The 14,329-nt window shown below is 39.8% G+C and overlaps 1 pseudogene; it reads right to left on the bottom strand.

Annotated features, from left to right (window-relative positions):
* Window positions 1–250: 250 nt before the first annotated feature.
* Window positions 251–8,008, bottom strand: LOC101617267 (annotated as a pseudogene).
* Window positions 8,009–14,329: the final 6,321 nt, after the last annotated feature.

The following is a 14,329-nucleotide window of genomic DNA, read 5'->3' as shown; positions in this document are numbered from 1 at the left end:
TCTCTCCTACTTCTCTGCTCACTTTTTAGTAAAAGTGTATTTTTAGTAAAAGTGTATATTTTTCAGGGTATTCTTTAGTTTTTTCTCCCCTAAGCTGCTTTGGTGTGGTTCCTAAGCCACCATCTTAACCGGAAGTCTGTGACTTTTTGTTGTTGTTGTTGTGTATTAAGAAAGATAGTAAAAGCCAGACTCATTGAGGGCCTGAACTGTACCTAACTGAGTAAGGTGAACATAATGATCAGTCCTACAGTCAGGACACAGTTGATCCTCCCCATTTCACAAGATATGGCATCCTTCCATCAAGCATCACCTGACAAGCCAACAGTTGATACTTTTCACCACATGCTATTCTACCTGCAGCAATGAAGGAACTAGGAATGGAGGTGATTGAGCACCACTTCCTGATCTGCCAGGTTGTTCAGGATCTTGGTGTGGAGCTCCTCAAACTGAAACTCTTCTTTGCCTTCGTCATCTTTTATGAGATCTGCTCTGTAGGTCTGGAGTGCTCTTCTTGGAAGATGACCTCTTCTTTGCCACAAATGTGGTACTGCAGCAGGCCAAGACCTTCCTGTGTGAGTTCTTTTCCTAGAGTTAGACAATCCATAAATGCCTGGAACTGCTAGATGAGGTAAATTCTTTTGCACTGAAATCACCTGTGAAATCCATATCTGAGGTATTGGATGAATGTGTGGTTTCCTCAGTTCTCACTATAGAGCAAGGTAAATCTTACATAGGTTTCTCTGAAACTAATTCCTTATCCAAAGGTTACTAGGCTGTCTTTTGAACTATTTTTCTTACATATGGACCAGAAGGATGACCTACATATTTTTTTTCCCTGTATTTTCTATCCTATTGCTTACATCCCTTGGCTCAGATATAGGTTTGTATGCCTTTCTGCCTTTAATCTTAAATTCATGGGATGTTTCTTCAGGTTCTTTCTCCACTTCGAAAGCCACATTTGGTGGCATAGGAGGAACATAAATTTGTAATCCAAACAAGTGTTTCTTCTTTATTTCTTTCCCAGACATAAACATGGTCTGGTAATCATTTAATGCCTCCAAAACATGTTCATATCTTTCAGATTTTGGTGTGTCTGCCAGCTCTCCAGGATGCAGTCTATCTTAGTTTTTATTAATGTATGTCATAAGCTCAAGTTCAGAATCAAGGTATTTCTTCTTGTGAACAACACTTAGGTTGTAAAGGCATGTGTGCTATATCTACCCACTGCAATGGTAGATGTTTGAGGTATTCTGGTCAAACTGCAGACACAGCAAATAAGTGCATAAAACCTATCTCTAAGTAGCATTGGTTTTTGAAGGTATTGCACACAATCTTTGTGAAACTACTACTTAATTTGCAGCATTGTAGCATTTTTAAATACCAGTCTCCACAATAGAAGTGATACTGCTGGACGTTGATTTTATGACCTGTGTCTCATCCAAGATCTGCCACACTATAGGGTAATGTCTGCTTAATGACTTGCAATGCTTTGTTTTGGCATTTGGGCCTTTCTTAAGCATGCTACCCCTCTTTTATGTTGTTGCAAAAACACACACTGTTGACAATGCCAAATTTCATCCAAATCAATCACACTTGAATCAGTATAAGGATTGTGACACAACTGATGATACACTTAGCCACACTTACCATATATAAGCATTTCATTGGGAGCTTTTGAATACTTTTTTAATTTATTTTTTTTTTAATTTTTGACAACCTCTATACTTACAGACAATAAATCATGATATTTCCCACCCCTCCCCCAGTTTCCCCTTCACAGCTCTGCTGTCCATCATATCCCCTCCCTCTCTCCATTAGTCTCTCTTTTATTTTGATGTCATCATATTTTTCTCCTATTATGAGGGTCTTGTGAAAGTATTGCTAGGCACTGTGATATCATGGATAATGAAGCCAATTTCTGTCTGCACTACTGCATTATAAGGAGTGGTACCCTTCCTTTGGCTTTTACATTCTTTCCATCACTTCTTCTGTAATGGACCCTGAGCCTTGAAGGGTGTGATAGAGATGTTTCAGTGCTGGACACTCCTCCATCCCTTCTTCTTAGCACTATGTTGCCTTTAGGGCCATGCCAGTGGTTACTGCAATCTGAAAAGAAAAGCTTCTCTAACCAAAAGTGAAAGTAGCATTAGTATATGAATATGAATATTAAGTGTAGTGATTTCAGAGCAGTTTGATGAGCATAATATATGCATTTATACAGACAAGAGCAGGCTTTATATCTCTAAGGCACATGACCTCCCCTGCCATAGGTTTTTGTTTAGGTTTCCAGTACCAGGCATGTATTCCCTCCCATAGATCAGACCTTCAGTCCAATTAGAGAGTAGTTGGTTTCCCCCAGAGCAGACATTCCTCTATTGCACCCATTCTGTTATTTGGCCAGACAGGCCAAATGAGGCTTACAGTGCCCACTGTTTTCACACTGACCTCTGTGTCCCATAGGGCTGCATGCAGTGCAACTTTTCCAGCTTTCAATTGGCTGGTCTACAGGGAGAAGGTTTTCAGCTCAGTATCAGCTTGATTTTTCAGTTACATTGCTACCCACGAATGTAAAGTCTTCAGCAACATGGTCTTACCATCTGTTACTTGTGGGAAACCAAGCAATAGCCTGTAATGTTCTTGAAGCAACAGGGACCACCCTGGCCAACAACTCACTGGTAGGCAACCCATCCCTGGCACTGAAAATTTTCTAGTAGCAATCTATGACTTCTGGATATGCCATTATCCAAAGAAGCAGGCTTTCATATATCTTATTCAGAATATCTTGACTTTTGATTGACCCTCCACCCACACTTCTCTTACTTAGTCTCTTCCTCTGACCGCACTGATGCCATTCCACTCCCTGTAATCTGTTCTTCTACTTACTTAGATACAATACATACAATACCAACCCTAAAGTTCTTCCTTCTTCTCCCTCCATTGTAGCCTTTTTCCAACTTACTGGCCTCTACTACCAAATCTTTTGGTTCCAGCTCACACACAAGCCTAAACATTTGTAGCTAGAATCCTCATATGAGAGAACATGTGATATTTGGCTTTCTGGGCCTGGGTTACCTCACTTAGTATAATCCTTTACTGATACATCCATTTCCTTGAAAATTTCATTTTTCTTGACCACTGAATAGAACTCCATTGTGTAGATGTACCACATATTTATTATCCATTCATCTGTGGAGAGACATCTAGGCTGGTTCCATTTCCTAGCTATTTAGAATAGAGCAGCAATGAACATGGTTACCCAAGTATGTCTAATGTAGTGAGAAAAGTCATTAGGATATATGTCTAGGAGTGGTATAGCTGGATAATATGGTAAATGTATTTTCAGCCATTTTATAACCTCCACACTGATTTCTACAATGGCTGTACCAGATTACATTCCCAAAATTCCCAAAAGGGTTTTCCTTTTTCTACACCAATATTTAATGTCATCTGTTTTCTTGATGGTAGCCATTCTTACAGGAGTGAGATTGAATCTCAAAGTAGTTTTAATTTGCATTTCCCAGATAGCTAATGATGTAGAACACCTTTTTTAGATGTTTATATGCCATCTGTATTTCTTCCAGGGATAACTCTCTATTTAGTTCCATAGCCTATTTTTTTAATTGGGTTGTTTGACTTCTTTTTGTTTAGTTTGAGTTCTTTGTATATTCTGAATATTAATCCTCTGTCAGATGTATAGCTGGCAAAGATTTTCTCCCATTTTGTTGGCTGTCTCCTAGCTCTAGTCACAGTGTCCTTTGCTGTACAAAAGCTTTGTAATTTCATGAGACCCAGTGATTGATTAGTGGTTTTATTTCCTGAGCAATTGGGGTTAGATTCAGGAAGTCATTGCCTATGTCAGTATGTTGAATGGTTTCCTCTATATTTTCCTCTAGCAATTTCAGAGTTTCAGGTCTGATATTAAGGTCTTTGATCCATTTCTACTTGATTCTTGTGTATGTAGAAAGACAAGGATAGATTTTCATCTTTCTACATATAGATATTCAGTTTTCCCAGTACCACTTGTTGATGAGGCTGCCTTTTCTCCAATAAATATTTTTCTCACTTTTTTTTAAAAAAAAATTTTATTTATTTATTTATTTGAGAGAGACAGACACAGAGAGAAAGACAGATAGAGGGAGAGAGAGAGAATGGGCGCTCCAGGGCTTCCAGCCTCTGCAAACGAACTCCAGACGCGTGCGCCCCCTTGTGCATCTGGCTAACGTGGGACCAGGGTTCTTAGGCTTCACAGGCAAGCGCTTAACCACTTAGCCATCTCTCCAGCCCTATTTTTTTCACTTTTGTCAAAAATCAGATGGCTGTAGCTGCCTAGATTAACATCTGAGTTCTCTATTCTGTTTCTTTGATCTATGTGTCTGTCTTTGTGCCAGTACCATGCTATTTTTGTAATTATGGTTTTGTAATATAGCTTAAAATTGGGTATGGTGATACCATCAGCCTTATTTTTGTTGTGCAAAATTGTTTTGACTATTAGAGGTTTTTTGTGCTTATAAATGAATTTTAGGATTATTTTTCTATTGCTGTGAAGAATGCCATTGGAATTTTAATGGGGATTTCATTCAATGTGTAGATTGCTTTTGGTAGGATTGATATTTTCACAGTTTTTTATTGTTCCAATCCAAGACCACAGGATGTCTTTCCATTTCCTAGTGTCCTCTGAAATTTCTCACTTGAGCGTTTTAAAGTTCTCATTGTAGAGATCCTTCCCTTCCTTGGTTAAGGTACTTTATTCATTTTAATTTTTGAGGCAATTGTGAATGGGAGACATTCCCTTTTTTTCATCCTCTGCATGTTTGTTGTTAGTTTATAGGAAAACTACTTCTGTGTATTTATTTTGTAACCTGCTATGTGGCAAAAAGTGTTCATCAGGGACTGGAGAGATGGCTTACTGGTTAAGATGCTTGCCTATGAAACCTAAATGTTTGACTCCCCAGAATTCACATAAGTCAGACACACAGGATGCTGCATGCTCAAGGTTGCACATGAACACAAAATGACACACACGTCAGGAGTTTGGTTGAAGTGGCTAGAGGTCCTGACATACCAATTCTCTCTCTCTCATTAAAAAAATGTTAGCAGCCGGGTGTGGTGCACGCCTTTAATTCCAGCACTTGGGAGGCAGAGGTAGGAGGATTGACATGCGTTTGAGGCAACCCTGAGACTACATAGCTAATTCCAGGTCAGCCTGAGCTAGAGTGAGACCCTACCTCAAAAAACAAAAACAAACAAAAAAAAGTGTGTAACAGTTTTCTGGTAGAGTCTTTAGAGTCCTTTATGTATAGAAACATACCATCTGCAAATGATGATAATTTAATCTCTTTCTTTCAAATTTGTATCCCTTTTATGAGTGTCTCTTGCCTTATTGCTATAGCTAAGACTTTCAGTACTATATTAAATAAAAGTGGGGACAGTGGACATCCTTATCTTGTTCCTGAGCTCAGTGGAAAAGCTTTAAGTTTTTCCCCAATTATCATTTTGTTGGCTGTGGGTTTGTCATTAATAGCCTTTATTATGTTGAGATATGTTCCTTCTATTCCGTTTCTATAGGACTTTTACTGTGAAGGGATGTTGGATTTTGTTGAATGCCTTTTCTGCATCTACTGAGACAATCATGTCATTTTTGTCCTTCCCTCCATTTATATAGGTTATTATGTTTATGAATCCACCATAAAGCCTACATGGTTGAGGCGAATAATCTTTTTGATATATTCTTGTATTCTGTTTGCCAATATTTTGTTGAGAATTTTTACTTATATGTTCATAAGGGAGATTGGTCTGTAATTTTCTTTTTTTGTTCTGTCTGTCTGGTTTTGGTATCAGGGTGATGCTGGCTTCATAGAAAGAGTTTGGGAGAATTCCTTCCTTTTCTATTTTATGGAAAAGTTTGAGAAGCAGTGGTGTTAGGTCTTCTATAAAGGTCTGATAAATTCACAAGTAAGTCCATCTGGGCCTGGAATTTTTTTAGTTGGAAGTATTTTTATAACTGCTTGGATCTCCATACTTGTAATTAGTCTATTTAATTGATTTATCTCATCTTTATTTGATTTTGTAGGTCATATGAATCAAAGAAATTATTCATTTCTTTCAGATTTTCAAACTTAGAAGCATACATATTCTTAAAGTATGCCCTTATGATTTTCTGAATTTCTTGGCATCTGTTGTAATGGTGCTTTTTTTCATCTGACTGTGTTTTTCAGAGCTAGAATTTCTGCCTGGTTTTTCTTCAGTATTTCTATTTTTTTACTCATGTCTTGTAATGACCTCTTTATTTCATTAAGCTGGTTTCCTGTGTTCTCCTGGAATTCCTTCAGGAGTTTGTTTTCTTCTTTAATTCCTTTGTTTTCTTCTTTGATTTCTTTGAGTATAGATAAAATCAAATTTTTCTCAAATTTTTGTCAGGAATTTCATCTAAAACAGTCTCACTGAAGGTCATTTCTTATGGATTTATAATTTTTGGTGTGATAATATTGTCTTGATTCTTTGTGTTTCATGTATTATAATGTTGTGATTTTTGCATCCTGAGTTGATTTGATACTTAGGTTTTCTAATAATCTGTGATGGTTTTCGACTTGGAAATCCAACTTTATGTACCTTCAGAATAGGAGTTTAAGTTTCCAAGTGCAGCTCTTGTACTCCAATCCAACTGCAGAAGTAATCCTAGGTGTTGAGTTTGCCCACTATTCAAGTATTCTAGTGTGCTGAGTGGAGCAATTTACTGACAAATTCTAAAATTCAGCTGAGCAATATACACATTCAATAAATACCAGGACAGAGTATGTAATTTTGGGATTCCAACAAACAGATAGTCTTATACAGTCAAAATCTTTATGGGTATGTGTTGTTCTATACCATTAATCTTGTCAGCTGGGAGGTAGAGATTTCTGTTCTGAATTGGTTTCCAGGTCAGCCCAGATCTGAATCAGACCCTGCCCCTAATAATGACAGATGCAAAAGACAAAGGCCCTATAAATCTGAAAGCATCAAAGGCAACAATAGTCAATCTCCAAATACAGCTTAATTGAGAATGGTAATGCCAACCCAGAATATGTAACCCATAACATGCCTAGACATGGAAAGAGAGATTAGCACTTCCAGCAATCTCATCAATGTTGAGTGCCCACCTCGATCCTTCCGTGTTGTGCTGTGAAGCTGATGTACTAATCAGCTGTGCTGGATGCCCTGCCATAGGTGATAAGTGCAGTTTTGCATTTCTGAAGGTTGGGGGATGGGAGAGTGCAGGAAGACTGGATTTACACTGGAACTGCTCAACTGGTCCCACCTGTATCTCTTTTAGCAGCTCCTTAGCTTATCTCTGCTGTCTCCCCTTCAGGTTTCTTGACTCTGCAAGGAGGCTGATAGGGTTTGAAAAATCCCCTTGTTTGGTCTCTGCTCCTGCAGCTCAGCACCAGGTGGGCAGCCCCAGGTGGGTGAGTGGATCCTGCATATAGTGTGGATTGGGGCCGCGAGTGCCTCAGTGGGATTCTGGCCATTTTCTTCCTTTCTGATGGATCTTGGTCTCTCCTGCTTCTCTGCTGTGTCTATTAAAAAGTCTATACAACTTCACTCTTCAGAAGAAGAGTGTATTTTGCTGTGGTTTTGCTTACATCCCTCACTAGGTTGGTTTGGTGTGGCTACTATGCCATCATCTTACCCAGAACTTCTGAATACTTTTCTTGACATATTGTACAAACCATTTCCCAATTCCAGTGGCTCCTGTTTGAATGACCTTCCAGAGACTGCAGGATTTAGAACTGTCTTTGAATATGATGAAACAGCTCTATTACAATATGTTTAGCTTTTTTATAGTTCCAAGATAAACAAGCCATTTAGCTATGACATCCTGACCCTCTTCAAATTTACATGATGGCTTTTTGGCTTTATGTTCATGCTATAAGGACAGTTTGGTCAAGGAAGTTAGGGTCTTTTGGTTTCGATGTAAAGGAGACCACTTGTGGATCAGTGAATTACCTGCTCCTGTAGAGTCTCTCATTCAGTCACTTCAGCGGTGCCAACTGCTTCATACAGGAAAATAGAACCAACTGTGTTCCCCGTGGGTGCTTCCTTGCTGAGCCCACACACTTCACTGGGTACCCACCCCACTAGGCATCTTGCATAGATGCATGCCCAGACTGAGGTCTTCAGTGATGAGGGTTTAGTGGGGTGGGAGTGAGAGGGGAAGAGCAAGTATTCTCACACCAGCCTCAAACACAGACCACTTTTTTTGGTTGTTGTTTTTTTGAGGGAGGGTCTCACTCTAGACAAGGCTGACCTGGAATTCACTGTGTAGTCTCAGGGTGGCCTTGAACTCACAGCAATCCTCCTACCTCTGCCTCCCGAGTGCTGGGATTAAAGGTGTGCACCACCATGCCCACCTTTAGACCACTTTTTAATTTTTTTAATTTAATGTGTAAAAAAATATACTTTTTTTATGCCCTTGCCCCTATTCCCATATTTCTGGGGCCCTCCTCAGTGGGTTTATGGTATTCACTGTGGGGTCATGAAGGTCTCAACCAGTCCTTGTGGGGTAGTAGGGGTACTCCTACCCATGGCAAGCCTCTTGGAGTCTGATTTAGTGTTGAGCTCTTTGTTTCCTCTAGATTTCTGCTTTGGTAGGTATTGATTGATCACTGTGTCTGTCACCATCACTCTTGAGCTGGTTGTCAGGCTAGCCATAAGAACAATATTCATGTCTCCAATTCCTCTGAGATTTCTCCTGGGCCTTAGCAATATGGTAGAGGTGTCACATTGCATGGAGGGCAATCAGCTGTATTTTTGTCTTATCAATGGATCTTGGTTCACCTCTGTTTTCTCTGCCATCTGTAAAATAAAATAGATTCTCCAACCAAGAATGAGAGCAGCATGGGTTAAAGGGGATATGCAAGGTTCTTTCAGGGGCCATTTGGTGTGCAAGCCCACTCTTCTTTGTCAGAGAGCAGAGGGGGCTGTTCTCTGAGGTCTATAAATTTCCTGACAATGAGATTCTGACTTGGCTTCCCATACCAGATATTAGTCCTCTCCCACTGAGCAGGCCTTGTGTCTAATCAGAGGAAAATTGATTACTTGCAGAGGTCGTGTGCTACCATTGTACAATTGTGTACTGCTTCTCTGGGCTAGTTGATGTTGTAGTCTGTAGGGTCCCTTGCTTATTCATGCTGTTGGTGACCATTGGCTTTCAGCAGCTACCATAGGGCTTTTCATCACTATGAGTGCTAGTATTCATATAGATTTTAAAAAGAGAGAATTTCAACAAGGTGCCCTATATGGGTGTATAGTGATGCTCCTAGAAGCCATAGGGACAAAAATAGCAAAATCCCACTGCCAGAAAGTCCCATGGTATCCTTTTAGATGCAGGTTATTGCCATTATTCTTGGTTGAACTATAAGGTAAATCCATATTGCTAAAGATACGACATGATTTGGCTTCAGTACACTGAGAAATCAAGTTGTAACTGAGCTGGAAGCTTCATCATTGCTATCTTTCCTAGTGCTGGGATGTGCTATATAGGCTGATGGGGGGTGGGATTCATCAACAGCCTTACTAAGCTGTGGATCTTGTGTACCACATTATCACCTGTCAAACAAACTGTGCACACTAGTCCAATAGTGTCATGACTATTATGGGGTAACTCATCACTTTCTGATTACATGTAAGACACACACCCTGTGAGAATTTATGCCTAATATTATAAACCTTAACAAAAACCCATGACATAGGAAATCATAGGTCCTAGGAGGAAAACTACTAAGGTGACAGGCAAACACAGGGGTAACTAACAATGCATTTTTCTAACACTGCACTGAGCAACCTGAAACCCCACTTGCATTGAACTTCATGTACACCCCACCACCACTTCAAACAATAAAAAACCACTCCTCCCTAGCAACCACTTGGCAACTCTCCTTTTGTGGTCAGTTCCTTCCCATTCAAACACATTTGGGTCTTCTGGATATGAAGTGGCCATTGCATTCATGACTTCACAGTGTCTGTCTTTACCTATACAAGACATGAACAATATTTGGCCTATCATCATGTCCTCAAGGCTAATGGAGGACAAAAAACTGATAACAACAACAAAAAAAAAAAAAAACATCTCTGGGGACACATCCTGGAACTGTAAGAGGGAACTAGAGCCTGAACTGGGTTTGGTTGCATGCAGCAGGGAGAACTTTGCCCTCTTAGTGAATCTCCACTATGTATCATCCTATGCCTATACATGATTGGTAAAACATATGATAAAAACTGAATGCATCATGGGAAAAGACATATACAACGAACATCCATAACCCAATTCTGTCTATCAAAACAAACCACCCATACTTCGCTTCTAGAAAACAATTTATCCTCCTCCTGCACCCTGCAGCAGGATATCACAGGGAGTAATGCTACAGGAGTCTGGGGGCTCCTTGCCAATGCCAATGAACAAATAAATTTAGGGTATTCCCAGATCCTTATCCGATGAGTTTAAAGAATTAAATCCATAGGCCAGAGAGCAAGATTTAGAGAGACTTTATTAGATTAAGAGATGGAAACAGAGAAAAAGTACAGAGAGCTCCTCCCATGTAGGAAGGCAGGAGGGGGTAGGGAGCCCACATGGGAGTAAAGTTTGGGGTCCCTTCCCACTGCCTTTGCCCAGCAGGGCTGAGATGAAGGGGGCTTACCAGAGCAGGGACCTGAAAGTTCAGGAAATGTGAAAAGCTAAAAAGTGGCCTTTCCCACCTGATACTTCTATTTATAATCTTATTGTAGTGGGCTTTACCCTCTGGCTAAAGGGAGTCTGAAAGAGAGAGCTGATTGTTCTGGTCTCAGGAAAAGGTAGACACACCTGGGTAGGGGTGAGAAAGAGAGCTGATTGGATGAAACTTGATCAAAGGCTGAATTCATGTTCTGCAGGCAGTATTATATCTTTTTCACTCCCTCCTTTGGGGTTTCTCCTGTCTAGTTTCCCCCTCAGTAACTTACTGCTTTGACTCCCTTAGTCCAAAAGCTGAGTGGAGGAGAGGAGCATTGTGGAAGGCAGTGTTTGGGACTTTACATGGCTGTTGCACTTGGGAACTCACAGCAAGAGTGGTCACCAGCACAAGACTGAGCCTGTCAACATTCCATCATGGATAGAGGAGTGGTTCACAAAACCAACCAGTCCTGGGGAGCTATTAGAAGATAATGGTTGCTGGGGGAGGAGCAATCATTTTCTTCATTTTCATAGCCATTGGTAGATTGTCCATGTTCTGATAAATTACTTCCCACCTATGCTGATGCAAATCAACCTATTAAACTCAGTGGCTTAAAAGAAAAGACATCAGGGCTTAGCAGTTGAGCGCTTGCCTGTGAAGCCTAAGGACCCCAGTTTGGGGCTCAATTCCCCAGGACCCATGTTAGCCAGATGCACAAGGGGGTGCACACATCTGGAATAGGTTTACAGTAGCTGGAGGCCCTGGTGCGCCCATTCTCTCTCTCTCTCTCTCTCTCTATCTGCCTCTTTTTCTCTCGGTCTGTCGCTCTCAATGTAAAAACAAAAGACATAAGAGGGGTGGGGGGCAGTTGGCTAGTTGAAAAGAGGAACAGATTCATTGAGAAGTGGAAAAGAGAGGGCGATGGAGTGAATATGATCAGAATGCTTTATGTGCATGTATGAATTGTGAACTTATTCCTTTAAAAAGTCACTTGTCTGGGTGCAAATCAAGGGATGGAGAAATTAAACTTACTTTTCAGTGGAAGAAATTGAAGGTCACATAAGAAGGGTGAAACACTGGTTCAATCAAGCAGAGTTTTACCACATCACTGCAGAAAATCAATATTGTTGTAGTAAATGCAGGATACATGTGTGAAAGAAAAGTCTGTTAGCAAGCTAATTCTAGAAAGGGTATTATTCTTTTAATCCTGGTAATGAATGTCTATCCTGTTTTCCATTAAAACATATTCAATTTTAAGACACAAGGTCAAAAACTATAAAAATTAAAGTTATCACTTAGTTAACAATGAAAATTCCAACCAACCAACTGAAAGAGCATTTTTTTTACTTATTTGAGACACAGAAACAGCGAAAAAGTGAATATGGCTATGCCAGCATTCTTCTGCTGCAAGTGAACTCCAGACGCATGCACCATTTTGTGCATCTGGGATGGCATGGGTATTGGGGAATATTACCTGGAACACAAGGCTTTGCAAAAACGCACCTTTAATACCTTTAACTGCTAAGTCATCTCTTCAGTCCTGAATAAGAAAACTAAAAAACAAAGATATATATAGTCCACATGCCTAATTTAACTCTGTAGTTGGGTACTTTGCAGAATTTACAAAATATATATTTGGGGAAATTTATTTACTATGTCATATAATAACAGAAACTGTGGCAGCCCACTATAAAAAACATTAACATGTATGAATAGCTACACAAAGTGCAATCATTAAGATTACAAACAACCTCACATCCATTCAAATCATGTTTTAGTGCCAAACTCACAAGGTTTCCACTTTCTAATCAACTTGCAAATAAGAAACTGTGACTTATGAACAAAAAGAAGACCAACTGAAAAGTAATTAGGGGTCTTAAGAGATGGCTTAGCAGTTAAGGCGCTTTCCTGCCATGCCTAACAAGGTTTGATTCCCCAATACCCATGTAAAGCCAGGTGCACAGTGGCAGATGCATCTGGAATTTGTTTTCAGCAGCTGGAGGCCATAGCATGCCATTATAATTGTCTCTCTATCTCTGTTTGCTTGCAAATAAATAAATAAAAATATTTTTAAAGTAATGAAGATATTTAATTATACATTACTCTTTCACCCAAGTACATATACTACACAGCTACAGAATAATGTGGTAATGATATAGAAGCAAAACAACAGACACATTTTTACAGTTTTTAATAGGTTCACTTATGACTATTTAAAAATACATTGTAAATGTTTTAGATAGACATGAGGATTGTGTGTGTGTGTGTGTGTGTGTGTGCGTTTCAACAAATAACCTCATTTTTATTAGCTGAATTATGCATCATCAGTTTTCTCATTTTTCCCTCACATTTTGGCTGAGTGCTTTCTTGCCTTTTCATAGTATTTTTTATTAGAATGAATTAGTTATACAAAATGATAAATTTATTGAGACATATTCACACATACATGTAACATACTTTGGTCATATTCATGCCCAATTCCCTCCTTTTGACCCTCTCTATTATTTCCTCATTGTTGCAGTCAGGTTTGCATTGCTAGCAGAAATCACCAAGCCAAGAGCTGCTTATGGAAAAAAAGATTTATTTTGGTTTATAGACTTGAGGGATAGCATAAGGGAGGATATCACCTCCTGGCCAACATCAGGTGGACAACAGGAACAGGATAGTGTGCCAAACACTGGCCAGGGGAAATTGGCTATAATATCCATAAGCCTGCTCCCAATAATACACTCCATCAGCTGGGAACCTAACATTCAGAACACCTAAGTTTATGGGGGAACACCTGAATCAAATTAGCACATTCTGCCCCTGGCCCCCATAAACTGATAACCATCCATGACATAAAATGCAATGCATTCAGTCCATCTTTAAAAGTCCCCAGAGTTTTTAATCAATCCTAATGATAGTCAAACATTCCCATAGTCTAAGATCTGTTAACTGAGCCATAATACCAAAAAGTCCCCTGTAGCAGACAATCTCAGGTTCATTGAGATGAACTTCCAGACCAGGCATAGTTATGGAGGAAGGGATATTTATTGAAGCTTACAGATCCAGGGGAAGTTCCATAATGGCAGAAGAAGCTGGCCTGTTTTCACAGGACCAAACACAAAGAGAGAAGCACAAGCCAAAAAGCCAAAAGCGACACAGCACAGCACACTTCAGGAACTCCAGCTAGACACACTTTGCGTATCTTTAGATTGAAATCTCAAACCCACCACCACACCTTAAGATCTGCCCAGTGACACTGCCTCCAGCCAGGTGGCTGCAGATGCAAAATACAAACTAATAAAACTGAATATACTGGGGGCTATCCCTTCAAACTACCACATACCCCCCCAAAAAAACTCATAATGGCACAGAATACACATTCACACTGCAAAAGATAGCACTGAGCATAGCAAAGAAATATTCAACTAATATAAGATTTAAAACAAACAGGGCAAACATCAAACTCTGTAGCTCCGAGTCCAACAACTCTAGTTAGTGACAAATCTCCAAATTAGATAATTCTAACCAGCAATAAGTCTCTGAAGTTCCAATTCTGCCCCTCCAGCTAGGCTAAGTCACAGCCCTGGAAAACTTTATCCAGGGTGGGCAGCTCTTCTTAGCAGCCTTCTCGTGGTCCTAGAATCTCCACTGGG

The sequence above is a fragment of the Jaculus jaculus genome, chromosome 6, assembly GCF_020740685.1.
Source record: "Jaculus jaculus isolate mJacJac1 chromosome 6, mJacJac1.mat.Y.cur, whole genome shotgun sequence".
NCBI classification, from domain to species: Eukaryota; Metazoa; Chordata; class Mammalia; order Rodentia; family Dipodidae; genus Jaculus; species Jaculus jaculus.
This window is presented reverse-complemented; position numbering and strand designations above follow the sequence as displayed.